The sequence below is a fragment of the Meleagris gallopavo genome, chromosome 3 (genome assembly GCF_000146605.3).
Source record: "Meleagris gallopavo isolate NT-WF06-2002-E0010 breed Aviagen turkey brand Nicholas breeding stock chromosome 3, Turkey_5.1, whole genome shotgun sequence".
Lineage (NCBI taxonomy): Eukaryota > Metazoa > Chordata > Aves > Galliformes > Phasianidae > Meleagris > Meleagris gallopavo.
In genome coordinates, this window is record NC_015013.2 from 15,037,267 (window position 1) to 15,057,595 (window position 20,329).

Here is a 20,329-nt window from a genome sequence, read left to right on the forward strand (position 1 = left end):
GCAGCATCATCCAATACTCAACTCTAACTTAAGTTCCAGAGCTATAACTGCTTTTTACTGTACAGAGACAAGATTATTTTATAGAAAAGCTTATTTTATAAAAACATGAACATAATCATTCTGCATTGCGGACGATGTTTTAACAGACTTCTATATAGTATAATAATTCAGTTAAAAAACCATCTTGTAATGTCCACCTCAACATAATTCCCATCCTATCCAATAAACCCTCTGCAGCTCTGTATAATGCCTTCAATACCATAGAATTGTTTAGTTTATAAAGCCTGGATTTATATGACTCCTCCCATATAACAACCTTCCAAACCCCTGATATAATAGAACAGTGTCTCTAGAAGCTCAGGCTAAAATAAGTAGTAAGAATACGTACATTGTGTAGTCCAATTAATGAGACAGCAAGTTTCACCTCCAATAGAAAACATTGCTCCAATGCAGTTTCATATTGCTTTAAAAATAGGCCTGTATCCAGTCTCTAACATAACAAACAGTTTATGGAAGGACGTAAGACCCAAAACAATCTATTATGCTCACCTAAATATAACTATCATCTCCGATATATCATCTAATTCTCAAAGAAAAGCTTCCTCCCAATAAAACTCACCTTTGTATAATGCCTTTATGCCTGTAACACTCACCCTGTCCATATAGTTCCCTTTCAATAACACCTCTCTCCATGTAGTACTCTGCTCCATATATTCTTATGTACCGAGATTAAATTCTCAGATAGCACATGCTAAGATAGACTGTAAAATATTTGTCTAATAAGTAACTGAACCAGCAAGACAATAGTTTAAATGTTACACATACACTTCAGTAAGCACTCCATATAGTACCCACATTGCTACCCCTGTTTACCACTCACTCGTTCTCCCATATCTCACCCTGTGTTTGTTGCTTACTCCTCCCCATATAATACCCTCATGTTTAACCCCCTACACCTGCCACGTAACTGCCCCCCATATAATGGCCCTGAGGTTACTGCTTGCACCTCCCCTCCCCAAAAAGTTCATCACTTCAATTCTCCTCTAGAATACTCTGGTCGTAAATAGCACCCATACACTTACCACTCACCTCCCTTTAATATAATACTCTATCCTATACACCTGCTTTTACCACTTGCTCTCTCCAAAAAATGCCCTCCCATATAATGCCCCATGTTCATCATATAATTCTTCTGTATGCTAGAAGATATTTGCAGCATTATATACATGCTTCCATAAAATATCTGCACTGTAAGCACCACATAAACATGGCACCAGACCTTCCATTTAAAGCCTGAACATCAAAAACACATTCCCTCCAAATAACGCCCAACTCTGTACAACACCAGTCACATATGCTACTCACCATTCCCAACCAATCAGCTCTCTGTATAATGTCCCTTCCTCCTCCATAACACCCCTGTATATTGCACTTGACCTCCTCCAATATTAAACTGCCCTCCGTCAGGTATTACTTCAATACAAAAGAGAAACTTCTGAAGGAGCACATACCAAGTGTGAACAGTCACCTTTTACAGTTCAATAGAGAACTGAGACAGCAAAGCAGCTTTCGCTCCCCTCAGAAAATAAATTCTCTCATTTCTTCAAAACAACCTCAAAATTATTTAGGTAAAACTAGTGACCATACTTATTACATATGCCAGAGAGTACATTAACAGGTTCACATATTTAAATAGTGTAATACTTACTTATGCTTGCCTAACAAATAATGACCATGTAATGCCTCCCTCAATATAACGTTCACCCAAGTCATATAACGTTCTCTTCAATATAATGCCTCCACCACATCAAGCCCACGACTTTTGACATAACACCCCTTGCAATTTAAGTCCTCCCTTAAAACCTCCCTCATAACCTCATCATAACAGATGACATTAACTTAGCAAGCACTACCTGAGAAATCAAGCGCAAATACTCATATTTTTTACAGTAAAAAACAAACAGCAAACTTCTGTTCTGATCCACTCAGAAACACAGCTTCCTCATTGTTCCAAATTTCACACATCTGAAAAAAAAACCAACCATAAATTGTCTGTATGCTGAACAGAGTTGTAACAGCATTACAAACACATGCAAGTAGAGCAATAATTCCATACATTATCTGACATAACATTCACATTGTCATAACATCCAGCCATATAAGGAGCCTTCTCACTGCATGCCTACTTGTCTATAACACTCCACTTCAAATAATGCCTCTCATACAGTAAACTTCAGGTAGACTTAAAATAATAAATCGTCAAGTAACTCAAACTAAAACAAGCATAATGTTGCCCACAGTGAAAGGAAAGTTATCTAAGATTTTAATTCAATACTTGGAAGAGCAGACATTTTCTCTACACACTTAAATAGCACAGGCAAGCTTGGAAGTCATTGAAATGGCAGACATTGAGCAGGCAGACGTTGCTTTAAGACAGATCTTAAGGAAGATCTCTGAATAGGTACAATGGAGCCTAGGAGTGTTTAATCATTTATTGCTCACAAATCTCAAGCTTCCTGTTAGGACCAACTTTCTTGTCCATATGCTCTTACCATTGAGATCATCAAACCAGGGACTTTTAGGACTTTTATCAGAGACAAACTTTCCTCAGTTGCTGGAAATAAATCAACACGTGTAATTCTGCATATGGAATTGCCATAAGCCAGAGAATCCTGGACCCTGTGACCAACTCCCTCCAGCAGCTGTCATTAAATTAGAATTCCCTCAGAAACAGTTCTGAAGAGATACCACTGGTGACAAGATTCTACTGCTGTCTTTGTGGCTGTTTTCAACTAAAGGCCATGAAACAAAAAGCTGGGAGGGAGGTTGTTTCCCAGACACGTCTAGAAATCTACCACTAGATAGTTAAAACTAAGCCAGAGGGAGGGGTCGCGGAAGGAAGCTGTGCTGAGAGACTATTCATGAACTAGGTCTCAGAAAGCTGAGGGATGCTATTTCACACAGTCACAAGATAAAGACAGATACGTCCCATCTCTCCATATTCTCCTTTTCTTCTACCTGACTCTCTTGGCTTGTCTACCAGGTGACTCCATCGCAGCTTTCAGTAGCATGCAGTTTGAACAGCATGATTTATGTGTCAGTGTACACCCAACATACCCAGCTGAAATAACAGTAAAGGTTCAATGTTATTCTGCAGGCATTTGAACAGGAGCTAGGATGACTCACTCAGTCCTACTATTGCCTTTTTTTTTTCCTCCAGTGCCTGACTTCTAAGTCCATCTGGGTGGACAAGGACTCACTCTGAGATGACTGGTCAAGGACCACACACATACACAAAATGCATCTCTCTGCAATGCAGCACGTGTGAAATATTGGAGAAAGAAAGCAGGTGAACATATAGAAAGGTACCTCAATGCAAATACATCCACACTGCCCTTGTACCAGCAGGTGCAGACTGAAAGATTCCAGAGGCTCATGTCCTAACTCAAAATACGAGAGCATTTCCTAAGGGCAGCTCCCTCATCAGAGGTACCACCAAGCCCTATTTCCCTGAGAAGCTGTAGCAGCAGCAGGACAGCACCTCCCAGGCTCCTGTGGCACATGGCAACTGCTGCTTCCTTCTCCTGGGTCCTCAAACACCCAGATGTACACACACTGCTTCTCCCCTGACCTTCATGGAGATTTCAGTCTTGATGTACCTGTTGCTTACATGCATTTCTGCATCACTTCTTCAGCATCTCAGAATCTCCTCATCTCCCATGGGAGAGAGGGTCTGCCAAAAGTCGAAGTTGTTCAACAGGAGGAAGCTAGAGCACAGTTAAGGCAGCAGACATGGATGAACACTTCCAAGTGCACGTTAACAGCTGCTCTCTAATCCTCTAGCTGGAAAAAAGAAATCCAGAGCCTTCTATTCCCAATCTTGGCGCTTAAGATCTTACCTTCACCCAGGAAAGCTACACAGTCTCATTTTCCTTTGATAGTGATTGCCTCCACCAGCAGCTGTAGCAGAGGCTGCAGGAGGTACATAGAGCAGCACTGGATGTAAAATGGCATATGATGAGTATGGACAAGAAAATAGGAAAATGTAGAAAATAAAGGCGTGGTGTTCCCATTCTTTATGGGAAGAAAGAATAAGCTGCTTTCATATGATTATTTTTTTTTTTAAGTTCCATCCAGCCCAATTTTGAATGTTTGCAGTTAAGAAAAAAACATTAAAGGAGGTGCTATGGTGCTTAAAACCCTTCTGTTACAAGCTTGAGATGCATCAGTAAAAGAACAGAAAAGAATCTTGCAGGGTAGATCATAAGAGTAGGTTATGTTGAACTAGTTTCAGGATAATGCCTTCTGCCCTAAAGACATGCTAACACTTCTTTTTCTACATGAATGTTAGATTTAAAAAAAACATTTTCATGTGTCAGTTTCATATTCTCTTCAGTAGACTTAAGGAGTAGTAAGAAGTCCTGACTGACAAGCAAATTGACCTACATGAATTGGCTAAAGCAGTCACTGAGGGACTTGAGCAACCATTGTCTTCATATTCTTCTGAACAAGAATTGGAAGTTTGCTTGCCAACCACCTAGCACGATCTGACAAGAACACAGCAGATTATGCTCTTTTGCACAGTTCTCAGCAGGGTCACACTTCAAGGGCAGAGCATTTTACGCTCATTTGTTGACACCCCTGTTGAATCTGATTGTTTAGATCATAAGCTCTGTGAGACACAAATCTCCCTACTCTCACTCACAGCCCTCAACAAGGAGAGAAATCCTTTGACAAACCGTACTGCAAACGTAGGTGAATACAAAAGATACAGTTCAATGGACTCAGAATCAGAGCAGTCAGAGTTCAAAGGCAGTTTCTACTGTGCAAAGGAAATCTTTTAAAGGATAAAGAATTAAATTATTTGACTGGCTCCAACAATAGGCTCAGCTTGTTACAAATAAAAGCAAAAGACACGCTGGCAACTCAAACCAAAGGCAGACAGCAACTTCCATGACAGCTTCTTGAAGAATCTATTTTGATGTCCATTTTCAGGGAACGAGGTAAGGTAAAAGATGACTCAGCTCCAGAGAACTAGGAGCTTATTAGTTGTTGTGGAGACAGCTGAAGTGGTGAGCCATAAGAACAGAAAACTGAGATTTGTCTGTCAGAGCGAGGGACCAATTTTCCAGCATAATGGAAGAACACCAGCAGCTGTTCAGATGACAGCTCCACATCTGCTTGGTACAGAGGAAGAGCAGTTCAATACACAGATACTAACATTTACGGGCTTACAGATACTTTGGTTACAGTAAGCTGACTCTCTGCCACCTACAAATTACCATCTCAAACAAATCATCAAGCAAAGGTCGGGCTAACAGAAGGTGCTCTGAAGTTCAATGAGCATGCTCCCCTGAAGCTCAGTCCAAGAGACACTAGAAAGCCAGCCAGCTAGCTGAACCCAATCACCAGTTCATCTTATGGAGGAGCATTTGGCCTTCCATCAGCTTTTAACAACAGAAAAATCTCACAGGCAAGATACAATTGTGAATCATTTGCTTGGACTTTCCAGGTTCACCTTTAACACCAAGCAGCCTGAAACCTCCTGTGTATACACAGGAAATCCACAATTACTTTCAAATTTATGACAGGGCTCGGGATGCAGGCTCCTGGCTTCCCACCACATTTCTAGTGGTAGGAGCACCTCTTTGGAAACAGGATGCCAAACTGATCTCTTTGGGACACAGCATCCATATTTCATGAGGAAATGCAGGGAGTACAGAGACCAAATAGAAGAACTAACCATTTTATGCTTCTATGGTGAGCTCAGCTTTGCTTTATTCCTCTGTTCTATAACAGACTTGTTCATTTTCTGAAGCAGACCTGCCATTTTATCTTTCCCTTCCTAAGCTTTTAGCTGACTGTCTTTTCCTCTTCACTTTACCAAACAGCCACATTTCTGCCTGCATACCTCACATCCTACCATGCTTGAAAAGCACCTTGCCAACACCTCATCTTCCTGTTAAAAAAACATCTGATGGATCTGAGTGTAGCGTGTAGTCTATGGTCACATACCAGCTCCCACCCCTAGGGATTTCTCCTTTCTACTTCATCTCAATTGGTTTATGCTACAATTATACTAGTATGATGAAATGAAAACATACACATACATAACCAAGAGAGGACACAGCTCCTTATCTTTTTATCACTGACATACAGGAGATAGACACACAGTGCTTCAGGGGGCTTCTATATGGCACAGAAAGCAATTGCCACACTGCTGAAGCAAGCAGATTTGGTACTGTCAGACAAATACTTCCAACAACGAGGATAAATGTGAGAATATATTAGGACAAGAGATCTACCTTTACTAGAAAGGTTGTTACTGAAACAGGATTGTAAAATATACTCTGTGATATTGACAATATAGCGAGACCAGTACTAAGCACAGTTTTTTTACTGGCCCTGTTGAGGCTGGAGACTTAAGGTTTATTATCAGCAGTCTGATTATTATGAAGCACTTTGTTTGCCAACACTAACAGGAGGGCGTTTGCTCTGCACGTTCTGAAAGTTTCCTCATTCCTTCTCCATCTCAGAAACAGAAGGAAAAGACCAGTATCAGTGTCCTCCCTAAGTGGGAGGAAGCATCCTTTATTCTTAAAGGAAGGAGGAGAAAAAGATTCCTGTACTTCTACTACCTCGCTGCTTGAAGTGGAGAATATGCCAAGACACACTTATTTTATCTGAGGTAGCACCTCTGTGAGCTCGTGCTGGAAGAGCACATGTGGTCTCATCAGAATAGGTTGCTTTCCAGTAAGGTGTCTACATCTGCTGCTGCTGCTTTTGGCAACAGTTACAGCTCATTTGCCAGAGCATACAGATTTCAAACCCCAGTGACCTCAGGAGCACCCCTAGCCTAACAACAGCATGAATTTTTACAGCTGTGAAGAGAGAGATTTTTTTCTCTCCTCACTTAAAGATGCTCAGCAAAGGCACCAGAAAGACATCCTATGTGTTAAGCACCTTCCAGCGCCTCTGAACATTCTTAATCTTTATATGATTTATCAGGCATACCAAACACATAATTCCCCAGATTAAACCTTCCCCCTACTTTCCAGTGCAGAAAGCCATTTGCAGAAAAGAAAGGGGAAAGTAATAAAGGGTAAAAAAAGACAACAGGAAGGCAGGTATAAGAGAAGAGCCAGCAACTTATACAGAGAAAACAACTGCCAGACTTCAAAACTCTTATTAACAGGCTCTTATCACCAGCTACAGACACCAGGGTGGCTCTGACACTCAAGTCTCCTTCTCTTTCTTCCTTGCAACTCCTCGCTAGGAGGAGGCAGTTCACCTGGGGGTTGAGATCTGATTCTGCCTTCTTGACCAGCACGCTGCTCAGAAGCTAGTACTGCCATACAACCAACAACAGTCATCCAGGCAAAGGATCAGAGATAGTCCAGATCCCTTTCTGAGGGGCAGCAGGGAAAAGCAAGAGAGAAGGTCCTACTTCAGCCACAGTCACCACATCACCCTGAGACCATCTGTTTATCTCAGCCTCCACCAGTACAGGGAGAAAGGGACAGCAGATACAGCCTTCTTCACTTAAGCAAGAGCAGACCTACTGTGAAGGAAGATGAAGGTACAAAAAGCACACTGAGCCTCATGGTGCAGCCAAATAGCCTCTGTCTACATTTGGATTAGGGCACTCTCTACTGCTGGTCTTTCCATCCAGCACTGAAATAGATGCTCTTCCCTACCAACCCAATAGAGATAAATACCCCTTCATACCATTTATAAGCAGGCTGAATCCATAACCAGGCTTTCATTGCCACACACCTGGAGAGCATGCTGCAATCACCTGAACTGCCTGTCCCTGACATTCTGCAATTCTGTGAGTCCTGCAGGCACTCACCTCCATCCCAATCTCAGGCTGCACCTGCTTTTCTCATTAAGATTCAAAGCAAATAGCTTATATACAATGCTGATACAGCTGACATTACTCAACCCAATTAGGTTTTTGTTCATTTCTGCACCCAAAACCATTTCCATTATTGTTATTAATATTTTTACTGTAGTGTATCAGCTGGTACAGTAGAGAAATTACCTTCTTCCCCAGAATTTTTTCTTCCTAGCTGTAAGAAAACCCTTGCTATACTTAGGTACATAAACAAGCAGAAAGTGAGTTTTGTCCTACATGCAGTTGTAAAGTTCACTGGCAATGATCACAGAAGATAGTAAAGGCACCTCTGCTATCCACCCATGCTGCAGCCCATCAGACAAGCAAACACTGTGTGTGATCAGTGGGAAATACTGCAGCACAAAGAGAGTTTTGGAAGAGAAATATTCTGCCAACAGCTTCAACCTGCTGTCAATTCTGGCAAGATCAAGTATAATCATCGTTAATTTCCAGCAGCACAGGCTAGTTAGCTCTCGCACTATATATACCTTCTCAAGCAGAAAGGGCATCTGATTGTCAAGATCCAGGAAGGTGTGAAGTGCAGAACTGCATCAGAAGGATCAAGCACAGTGAGGGAACAGATGTATATTTCACAAGTGAGGTCAGTGCTCCCAACATCTTCCCAGTGATACAGAAAGTTATTTACAACAGAATTAATTCTCATGAGCTGTTATGTGAATTTTGCCACTAAGCATGGATTAATATTCACTCCCCTACAACTTAAAGTGCAGTAGTAAAATCAGAGATGTAGGGTGCACACGTTTTCCTTAGTCAAAGATTGCTTCATCCATCTCTGCAGGCCTTATGAACCCACTAAGCCACCCCTCTATGTACTGAGATTTAAAACACTCTAAACATTAAAATAAATACCCTGTTAAAGCAAACAAACAAGTTAACTAACTAAGCAGATGAGATTACCTAATGGTTTCATGCTTATAATCTAGTATCCTAATCATACTTCCAGCATTACAGCTGGAAATCAATCTTTGGATTTTCTCTTTTGTAACTCAAAGGAAAGTGAAACACCACAACAGAGCAGCAAGATCTTAGGCCACAGCAAGTGAGAAACTGCTCAGAAGCCACAGCAATACACACAGAAATAAGGAGGAAAAAAAAAACAAAAAAAAAAAACACCTGCTTACTGTTAGAAGACCCATAAGATCCACAGGTAGGCAAGATAAGATACATAGGCCTTCATTGCCAACCCTTAAATGAGATCTGAGAAGGAGGGCAGCCTGGCTCCATCCCTTCCAATCACTCAGGTACATTGCATGCACCTGAGCTCCCCTGAGTCGGCCCTGCCTTCTTACCAGGTGCTCAATCACTGGTTCAAGCCATGACTTAGAATTTCCACTACGTTTTACAGTTGTGTGGATACTAAAGTAATCATTCTAAATTCAACCTCATGTTCTAAGGACATGTTTTTTGAATCTCCCCTTTAGTTGCTTAACAAAATGATTAGAAGTATTCATTTGTAAAACCCAGTAGTGATTTCATTTGTCTGAACTAACATTGGTTCAGAATACTTGACAGTACCAGACAGATTTTGCATTGTGAGTGCCTTCCTCTGGTGATGGAATTCTGAAATTCTGACATTTCTCTTTCACAGCCTTCAATAAGGCTTTTAATTCTCTATAACTCTTGCTGTTAACTCCAATGCACATGGGTGACCGTATCAGCAGAATATTTCCATTAACAAATTTGACCCAAGGGAATGTAAAATTAAAGGCACGTTAATTTTCAAATGATTTTCAAAGAGAGGTGACACATTCCTAGTCTCCAGGCAAACCTTACTGCTCTTTATTGTATAAACAGCACAATGATTTTGAAATAATTAATGACAAATGCTTCATGATATTCTTGATATGCTTGACTCTCCACAACGATGTGGTCAGACTCAGAGCTTTTGAATGCTTTTGCTTACAATCATAAACAGGACTTTTAAGGAAATATTAGCTACCTCAAGTGGAAGAGAACAGAATTATGTGAGTAAGTCTCTACATTTAAGCTAAATTTTTCCATCTCACTGATAATGTGATAACCCTAATCTACAGCAAATGCTTGCATGGGCCACCAGGAAGGATCCCTCCATCACCAGTCAGACAGTTTACAACCCAGAGACTTGGGAAGGGATTGAGGTGAAATCGTGGACACATCCACTAAAGGTGATAAGGTGGCATCTGGGTTGCATGAAACCTGGAGAAAAAATGTTGAAGCTTTAAAAAGTCATGCAGGCATATCATCGGTCACCACTGGTCCGCCAGAGGATGAAGGAGCTGCAGGCTCCTCCTCAGATTCACCCGCTGTACCAGCAACCCCCTCATTCCTACTGCCGCGGGGGGGAGCTTGCTGCCTCCCCTCCTGAGGGCCCTGATGATCCCTTTGATCCTGGCCTGATAGACTCTGAAGAGCCAGATCTGTTTCCTCTCAATCCACACGATGCATGGCTGCTCATTCGAAGGGAGGCTAGGAAAGCTGGAGACACAGATATGTTAAGGGTATTCCCTGTAATTGTGGCCCCAGAACAAGAACCACGTTGTGAGGCTATATCGTATAGTACCCTGTGAGATTTACAGCATATGGTCACAGACCATGGCATCCAAGCCCCATACACTGTCAGTTTGATTCAATCCATACGTGATAGCTGCATTTTTACACCGCATGATTTTAAAATGATGCGTCATCTTATCATGACTGATATGCAGTATACGATGTGGGAATCAAAACTGGGAAGATTGGCACAGACTCAGGCAACTGAAAATCAAGCGTTTCCAAAGTGGAATCCCCTCAGGGCTGTAGATGTAAATGCCTTGATGGGGGAGGGGGATTTCTCCACCCCAGCTCAGCAGGTGCGAATCCCTGCGGAAGGGTTACAGCAAGTTAAGCATTGGCAATGCATGCCCTCAGGGCCATGCCAGAGGCAGGGGAGCAAAGACAATCTTTTGTGAGCATTAAGCAGCAGCCCCAAGAACCATATATGATGTTTCTGGATAGGCTTAAGAATTCGCTGGAGAAGCAGGTTGACAATGCGCAGGCGAGAGCTCTCATATTTCAACAGCTAGCGATTGAAAACGTGCATGCTGATCACCAGAAGGTGTTACATGCTCTAAAGTATCCCAGTACTGAGGAGATGATTAACGCATGTATGAATGTTTGCACGTATCAACATCTAGTTATGCTAGTAGCCCAGGCGTTTGCCGCCATATCCCTTAAGCAGCAGTGCAGATGTTTTGGCTGTAACCAATTTGGGCACGTTCGCGCGAAGTGTCCGTGGAAGGGCAGTAAATCGCAACAGTTATGCTCGAGATGCAAAAAAGGCATCCACAGAGCACGGGATTGCTGGTCGAAATATGACGTCAATGACCGACTGCTCCCTCCGGCAGGAAACTCCCAGAGGAGCGCGATGGGGCAGCATGCGATGACAGCAAATTCCCTTTAGGCAGCTGCCGCAGCTTGTATGCCTGGATCCGTGGCAGTGCTGGGGTGGACTTGGCCACCTTCTCAGACACAATCTTAAATGATACCACCGTCGCCTTAGCCCCCACAGGTATTTACAGACCTTTGGGGAATGGCATGGCAGCATGCCAATGTGGCAGATCCCACTTTTGGTATGGAAAACAGATACACCCGTGTGGGTGGACCAGTGGCCCCTATCCTGAGAAAAACTGCTGCAGCTAAATGCCCTTGTTGAAGAACAGCTCATGGCTGGACATATAGTGCCAAATACAAGCCCCCCGTGTTTGTGATAAAAAACAATCTCAGAAAGATTATTGAAGATATGGGCCCATGGCAACCAGGGCTGCCTTCCCCCACTATGCTCCTGCAGTCATGGCCACTTATAGTAATAGACTTAAAAGATTGTTTTTTCAACCATCCCACTGTGTCCTGATGATACACCACGTTATGCATTTTCAGTTCCCTCTGTTAATACTGGGGAACCCCATTGTAAATACTATTGGACTGTGTTACCTCAGGGCATGAAGAACAGCCCAACCATTTGTCAACAATTTGTTGCCATTGTTTTATCCCCTGTGTGCCAAAGGTTTCCTGATGTTTGCATATACATGGATGATATCCTGGTCACCATGCCAAGACAGGGGACAGTGACTGAAGTTGTGTCAGTGATCGTAACAGCAGCAACTCAGGCAGGATTGCACACTGTGCAGCATAAAGTCCAAAGACACTACCTTGGCTATACTGGTATGGAGAATTTCGCAGACTTGAATCCAGCCACATACTCTAACTTTGGTACCAAAGTTAGCACCTTAAATGATCTGCAAAATCGTTTTATTAGGTGCCATAAATTGAGTGAGACCCCTAGTGGGGATTTCTGCAGAAGATCTTCACCCTTTCTTCAGATTACTGGCAGGGGATCCAGACTTATCGTAACATGATCATCACGTTTTCATCAGCAGTCTGGATTCCAGTTCAACCAAAATGGAATATATGGGTTACCCTCGCCAACAAGACGGGACAAGACACACTTTGTTTGTCAACTGTGTCACCAGGGAACCCATTCTCGACACTGGTGGAACAATCCCTAGACAGATGGCCCATCCTGAGCTCTGTTCTTGGGATAGCATTTAACATGAGTGCAGTAGATGACATAAGGGATGGATGTATTCCCCATCTGGGGTTGGTCTCGATGATCTCTAGAAGTCCCTTCCAACCCCTACAATTCTGTGATTCTGTGATCTGCAACAGAGTAATCTTGAACCGCAAGAACTAGAATGGTTTGGTTCAGTTAAAATGGATTATTGTTTGTATTTTAACTATAGTGGAAAGAATCAATCATCAGTTCAGTGTGTTAATTCTAGTTTAGCTGGTTATAGAAATTACTCTGTTTGCTGTAATTATACTTCACCTAACATCTCAAGATCTAGTAACTGTCTGCTTAGTTTGCCAGCAGTTTGTCTCATTTGTGGGGACAGCACATGGCCTGCTATCCCCTCTCACATCAAAGGAGATCCATGCAGTCTGGGAGGACTAACTTTACTAACACCTAGTATCTCCATGATTATTCACCACCAAAAGTGCCTTAAGTGAACTGTACATGGTTTTCAATCAGAGTGTAATGATAACGTAGAATTTTGGAACCCTGGGGGAATAACAGCAGCATCCTTTTTAGCCCCAGGTGTTGCATCAGCTAAAGCTTTGAGCACGCTTGGATGCTGGCTGGCCAAGCAAATGAATGCTACTTCCTTGGCTCTAAGCAGACTGTTACTAGATATAGACTCAGTACGACATGCTACGCTACAGAATAGTGCTGCTTTAGACTTCTTGCTGTTAGCTCAAGGTCACAGATGTCAGGACTTCAATGGCATGTGTTATATGAACTTGTCAGATAATTTGAAGTCAATACATAAAAGCATTCAAGATTTGCAGAATGAAGTTAAGAAATTACAGGTTGATGATGTGTTGGATATACTTGGAGGCCTCTTTGGAAGCCTGGGAGTGTGGACAGAGAAATCTGTTAAAAATAGGGTTAGTTTGTCTTATTGCTTTTCTCTGTGTTTTAATTTGCATTCCTTGCTTATTGCAGTGTGTTCAGAAAATGATACAAGATGCTTTAATTCATGATCTTTTCATTAGTAGAGAAGGGGGAGATGTGGGAGAAAGAGAGGTCAGCTCGACCTAGTTGAATGTCAACTTGCTGATAATAAGGCATTGGGAAAGAGAGATGAACAGAATAAGCAGGGATGTGTTTTGTAGCTAGGCATAAGATAAGCTCTCTGCTGTTATGAAGACTTGTTATGGAACTTGCTTGCTTTCTAGCCAATGGATTGTTAGTGGAAGTGTACTGACTACATGTGTTAGAATATAAAAGGCTTGTTTGAGAAAGCAAGGGGATATAGCAATAAGGAGAATCTTCCTTGCACAAGAACCCTGTGTTGTGTTGCTAACTTGCAACAATTGAGAGGTTGGTAAAGGTCCAAAAACAGGCTATCTAGATAAGCTGTGGATGCCTCGTCCCTGAAGGTGTTCAAGGCCTGGTTGGGATGGGGACCTGGGTAGCCTGACCTAGTCTTATTCAGGGTTTCTGTTAATATGGTGATCAGCCAAATGAAATGTATTGTAAACACATAAAACAGACCTGAGGCAGCAATATCCACCCATTAACCATAACAATAAATGGTATTTTCTCAACAAAAATGCTACCAAGGTTAACAAATGATGAGGGAGTTACTGGGAATGGATCCACTACAAGACAACACAGTCAAAATATTAGCAGGAAAAAAAAAAAAAGCTGCTTTGGGGTCAGAAGATCCATAAGAAATCTGCCCCACTTCAGAAAAGGGTTGATGAAAGCGTGGAAAGAAGAACAGAAAGGAGAAGAGAAAAAATAAACAATTTGGTTTATCACCAACCAGATTAATGGACAAATGCATCTGGGCAAGGTGAATCATGTACTTCCACCTCTCTGAAGCTGAAAGCATTTGAGTCATTTTTCTTATTTGCTTGGGTTTGCCTAGAAATTATGTAGTTTAAAAAAATTTGGCAGGATGTATAGAATGCTCTGTATTTTAAAAGCTACTTTATGAATGGCATAAGTGAGAGAAGGTGTGATGATAAATAGCTACCTAGAACAGAAGATATTTGGAGGTAAGACATTGTGTAGATTACTGATCAGGACATATTCAATTCACATTTTCAGTCACACTGACACAGGAAGAAAATTAAATTCAATTGATGGGTAATGAGTCAAGACTACCCTTTCTGAATTTCTTCATAGACTTCCAGGTGCTAGCTCACTACTGTGTAATCACACTCAAATTGATTCTGGTATGTTCAATTGGGCTGTGCAATAACCTTCAGATACATTTATAAAACTATGTTTCTATTGCAGTTTACGACAGTACTGACACAAACACCTGGAAAGGAAACAATAAAATTAGTCTGCCTAGAAATTCCTCAAATATGACAGAGATTAAAACACTTTCTTCTTCATAAGAAATCGTTCATCCATTCAATTCTGACAGGCAGGCTTTTCCAGAAAGGCACTCAAGGAATGACCTGACTTCGCTGGGATTTGTGATTGTTTCCAAATCACAGCTTCAACTGAAACACGCTCCTAATCTTGGGGACTCCTATCCAAGTAAACTGGCACAGCACAGACCAGACTGCGTAAGTGCTGCAGCTGCGGCTGTTTCCCACAGGAAAGCAGCTGTGCTGGTAAGGAGCTTGGGGCTGTCCCTCGGTAAGCTGACAACAGAGATCCTGCAAAGCATAAATTGAAGCACGATGACAAAAATGCACAGAGCAGCATTATTGTATTGGCCAATGTTTCACAAAGGATCCAAATGGCAGAGAACACAGAGAGCTGCTTTTGTTGGAAATACATCCTGCAATGAAGTCTGACATTGCGGAGATAGGGAAAACAAATTGAGAACCAGTGGAAATGCAAAAATACTCTTTGGAGAAGAAATGTGGGATGACAGTGGTTCCTGCTCTGGGTATCCTCTGACATGGGCCAAGGGCAAAGGGAAACATGCTTTATTCTCTTGTGAGTCCTTAGGAGTGAGCCACAGCGTTATAGAAACACACAAGATCTGAAAGTGCAAGGCCTGTTTAACTTGAGAAGCTATTGGACATCTCTAAAAAAGCCTGGATTTCAATTCTCCTGACCTGTCCACTAATACCTGGCTATTTCACACCAAAATCTTAACAGAGAAACGCAGAGTCAGGTGCCTCAGACAGAAGATCAATTGCACTGGAGCTTCTGTACAATACGAAAGTGTTCTCAATATAAATAGCTGAACAAAGTTGACTTTTATGACATTACGTTAAACATCATCCAGAAAGCACAGTTCCTTCTTTTGCTCACTTATGAGCAGAGTCAGCTATGGATAAAGAAAGAAAAATCTGCTAGGAAGTGATACTTAACAAGCGACTTGTATGCAGGTAGAGATCCTTTAGAAGGCTGTAAAGTCCATGCGGAGTTTCAATTAACATGAACCAAAGCAGAATTTATTCAGGCAGAAGTAAAAAGTAATCATTTCCAATCAGTAATAGACTTGTGCAGTTTCACAAGTTCAGCAGGTTAATCGCAAGTAATTGCTGGATGTTAAGAATGCAGAGCCAGACACATGTCTGGCTGGAAAAAAGTGATTGGAACACTCTTGATTTTACATGAAGTCCATCTCTAAAAGAAACTTATGTTTAGGTGCTGTTGTGTGTTGAGAGCAATGTGCAACTGTAATGTCATTCTTTATCTAGTGTCTCTCGTGTCAGTTCCACCAGCAGAGAGGAGGGCTAAGAGGATATCAGCCAAGAAGAAAATAGGAGTGGGGTCTTCCGAGCCCCCACTCCAATCTGGCACAACTACCAGTGCAGTCAGGCTCAGCCTCAGCAGTAGCAACAGACATGAAGAACAATTTCATAGGTGCCATTTTGTTGGTAACATTAAGCGTAGATTCAAGTTGCAACTGGCACGCTTCTTAAATTATTCCTCCTTTGATTCTGTAATCCCACAAGTGCCTCTGCCACTTAAGCCAATGACTGCTTGATTCTCGCAAGGATCAATCCCCCAGAAAGCTTTCAAAGCTTCCCCAAGCTTCTCTGACATACAGATGAATCCCTTCTTTCCTGTCCCAAATTACATAACTCACAGTGGCTCAACCAAAAAGAACAAGAGGCTCTCTCTTCTTCAGAGTGCCCTCGTTATTTCTCCAAGCTTGCTCCTTTTGTCTTTCCCAGCACCACCACTCCCTGCCCTTACCAAGTTGTTCCTTAAGCAACAAGGATCACTGGAGCAACAGAAAGCCTGGCAGAAGTTCCCTGAGCTTGCTGCCATGCAAACATCTTGCTGTCTAGGTCCTGCCCTGCCTTCTTTTCTCCCTTGGTCTGTATTTGAAATCCCGCTTCACAAAGTCCCCTGGGGAAATCAGAAATAGCACTGCCCACCACATAAAGCATTTGTTGTCTTCCATGTGCTGAGCACAGGAAGGGACCATTCCATAACTTCCACTGTTAAACAACTGAATTCCTCCTGTTTACTGTGGACAGGCCTAGCAAGTGGGCGTGATAATGAATGCAAGATGCTGTTAAAACAATTCACATATATACTTAATATCCAGGTAGGCTTGCCAGTGTAGAGGGAGAAAACAACAATTTACCTCTGTTAATTTGAAATTAAATGATAGGAGATGGTGACAAAACAGCAACAAAGAGACACAATAAATAGTTTTGAATCAACACCAAATCCAACCAATAAAAATCAGGTTTGTAACATGGGAAACAAAAGCCTATTGAAGCTGCACAGAGAAAGACTCCAGATGAGACGGCAGCGAGCTCTTTTTTTGGAGTTGAAGAGAAAGATACACAAACAGCTCTCTTGGAGTCCCAGATATAAACATTTCTCAGAAATGGCCATTAGATTCTGACCCTCTGCTCAGAGAAAACAGCATATGATTCCATGCTCAAGGGATGGTGACACAATTGGGTGAAGCAACAGAGTAAGCTTAGGCTTTACAAAAAGAAGATGTCAGTAACTAGTAATCCACCCATGCTCAAAAGCCAGGTCAGGCTGCTTGTATTAAGTCTTATAAAACCAGATTTCCATATATAGATTTTTAGTTTGTCAGGCATAGAGCTTACTCTTTGAAAGTGCAGAAGTCAGTTGACAAAAACAGAAAACGGAGATATAAATTCAAATTAGCAAAGCCTCTGCTAAACTCGTAGGTACTTTTATAAACAGCGTGTGGTTCAGTTAAGCAAGCATTTAAGAGTCTGATTAAGTTCTTTTAAATCATATACTTAATTATCAAATTTAATTTTTTAAAATTTCATTTTAAATTTTTGCTATTTTGAATGCTTTGCTCATAAAAGCTAGCATTATTTTACACCAGAACTCTTACAGATTTTATTGTACTTTGGAGTACTGCTCTTTCTTTGTAACCCTTACATCTGATCAACTTTAATGATCCTTTCCAGATATTTTTCCCAGCTTCAGATATCTTTTATGTAATTCATGGATTTAAGCATATACTTTAATTTTAAAACAGCAATTTAAATTTTGTAAATGAAAAATTACTGTGTTTTTAGCTTACAAGCAGAAGAAGCAATGCCAGGAAAATCTTGTTTCTAATTCACTTTTTCTGCAAGCAGACTTATGAAACCTAATGTTTTATCAGAATTTGGCTACATTAACTGAAATGAGGTCATATCAAGCTACATTAGCATGAAATCAGGCCTGTAGCATTGCAGCAAACTTAACAGTCACAGTGGCATATCTCATTTACTGACAGGTTTTGCAGTCTTTCAGGCCGAACTGAGTTTATTAGGGAAGAATGCTGGATTGAGATCTCACGTGTTCCTATATGAAGACATAGCTTCTTTTTATATTTAAGTAGCTATGTAAAGTCTCTGTACCCATCATTTTCACTCTTTAAATTGTCACTGGCAGGGATTTTTCCACTTTAAATTGTCACTGGCAGGGATTCTTTCATTGCTATTTTTAAAAATGAATACTGTACCCATCTCAAAGAGAGACTGAAATCAAGGCATGGTTAGCCTTAACACATCTGCAGAAGTTTGACTGTGGTTTTAGCTAATACATGATGAAGATGACAGAAAAGTTGGAGTTTAGCTGCCTGCTTAAGATAAGCCATGCACATAATGATATTACCACTCAAAGATCCACATGCCACCCAACTGCCAGAGAGGGAAACATGCTTTTTGTGATTTGTAAGGTCAGCTGGGAAGTAGGCCTAAAAACATACAACACACAAGAGCCCATTTAACACATTCAGAAACAGACAGCTCTCAGTCACTGGACCAGTGGCTCCTGCTTTGTCCTTTGTGGACACTTACACTCGATACAACATTTCACACATGTCAAAGGGCCTCCAGAAAGGACACTAAGTGTCCCATCTCATGGCAAAGTGAGCTCTGTAAGCAGGCTGGGCGCTGGAAGGAGAACAGTGCTGGACAGAGAGCCAGGAATGGTGATCTGTAGGCAGCAGGCACCTGGTGTCACACAGAGGGTCAGGACCACAGCCCCAGGACAGCATCTGGTGGCAAGTGAGGGTGAGCCATCAGTTGGTTTGGGAGATGCTGAAAGCAGCAGCTGTCAGAACTCCGCAATTTCCTCTGCAAGAAAAAATGAGTTGGGAGGACACAATGTACTCAGAATTGTAATAGGGCACAAGTGGAAGATCTAGAGAGAGAGATTTTTTCTTCTTATTTTGCTGCATCCAGAAGCGGCCAAGCAACAAGCCTCTTTCAGAGAAAGGCAATAGAAAACACTTTCATCATAATTTCTCTGAGTTCCCTTTGCAAACTATCTCTGTGTGTCATTCACTTTGAAATACATCAGCCTCTTACTATACCAGGCAATCCAGGCCAATTGCCATAGCATGTCACATCTATTTTTGTTGAGGACCCATGGTCCTTCCACAATCAGTGGATTATAGTAGGGTACTTCTTTGGTACCTTCTCTTCTATTTAGTAGGACATGATACAAGGCAGATGTTGCTAATTTCAACACATTTTACTAAGAGAATTCTTCCCAATTTCTGTTCCATTTGGAGATAAAACTATTTTGCTAATGCAACCTGATAAGTAAAGTTTATTAACCTTTCTTTTCAGTCATGTGAAACTACCTTCTAAGAAGTTCCATATGCTTTTTTTTCCCTCTAAAAAAACAGATGATGTGAATGAAAACTTAATTACACAATAAAATCCCTGCTTTTCATAAAATTATCTTTGTAGGTCTTTATTCATTCTAGAGAATTATTATACTAATATTTGAAGGCCGGTAGGAAAGTACTAATTTATAATCTTCAAATACATCTTTCATGAGAATGGTGAAGTCATGGAATGAGTAATTAAAGATGTAGCGTGACTAGCACAATTTATTATCAAATTCTATTGCTCATATTCCAAAAGTAGTACTTTTTCCTGACTTTTGTGTGTAATTCTCTGAAAATTCCAAGCAAAACTGGAGGGAATACAGTTCTACAGTGCTTTCTTCTCCGTATTTCCCATTTTCTTTTGTGTTTGTGTGTGTCTCCCAAAGCTGTTGTCACTAATATAAATAAAAGGAAACCTTTTTTGTGGAAGGGTTCTTTATAGTGAATGGAGCCATTTATTACTATTTTAAAAAGTCCAGACATGTTTGCTAAAACATGTAGCTTATTTATAAAGTGGAAAAACTATTTGCTAGCCTTTGTTTTTTAAAAACACAAAAATCTGCAGTGTGGGTGTGGGTGAGGCATGTGATATATTGAAAAAATATCAGCATAAAGACTGTCATTTCATTTCTTCTCATTCATGTTCTTTTAAAAACCTAACTGATCCCTTTAAATAGATAGGAATAAATTTGTGAATATTCATTAAGCAGAAATTACCAAAGCAGATAAGCAGCAGGATATACATAACTGACCTACAGAAAATTAGCAGAGATAATTTCTGCTATCACACCTCAGAAGC

At 41.2% G+C, this 20,329-nt stretch overlaps 1 long non-coding RNA gene across 3 annotated transcripts in view; it reads right to left on the reverse strand.

Moving 5' to 3' along the window:
- The window catches only part of LOC116216432, a 41,427-nt gene extending 32,331 nt beyond the window's left edge, over positions 1 to 9,096 (reverse strand). For 2 of the 3 annotated variants that reach the window (XR_004159157.1, XR_004159155.1), the window contains exon 1: positions 9,032 to 9,094. This is a non-coding gene — a long non-coding RNA (uncharacterized LOC116216432). Of the gene's footprint in view, positions 1 to 9,031 lie in introns of all 3 variants that reach the window. The other variant, XR_004159156.1, reaches the window with a different exon arrangement.
- Between the last annotated feature and the right edge of the window lie 11,233 nt (positions 9,097 to 20,329).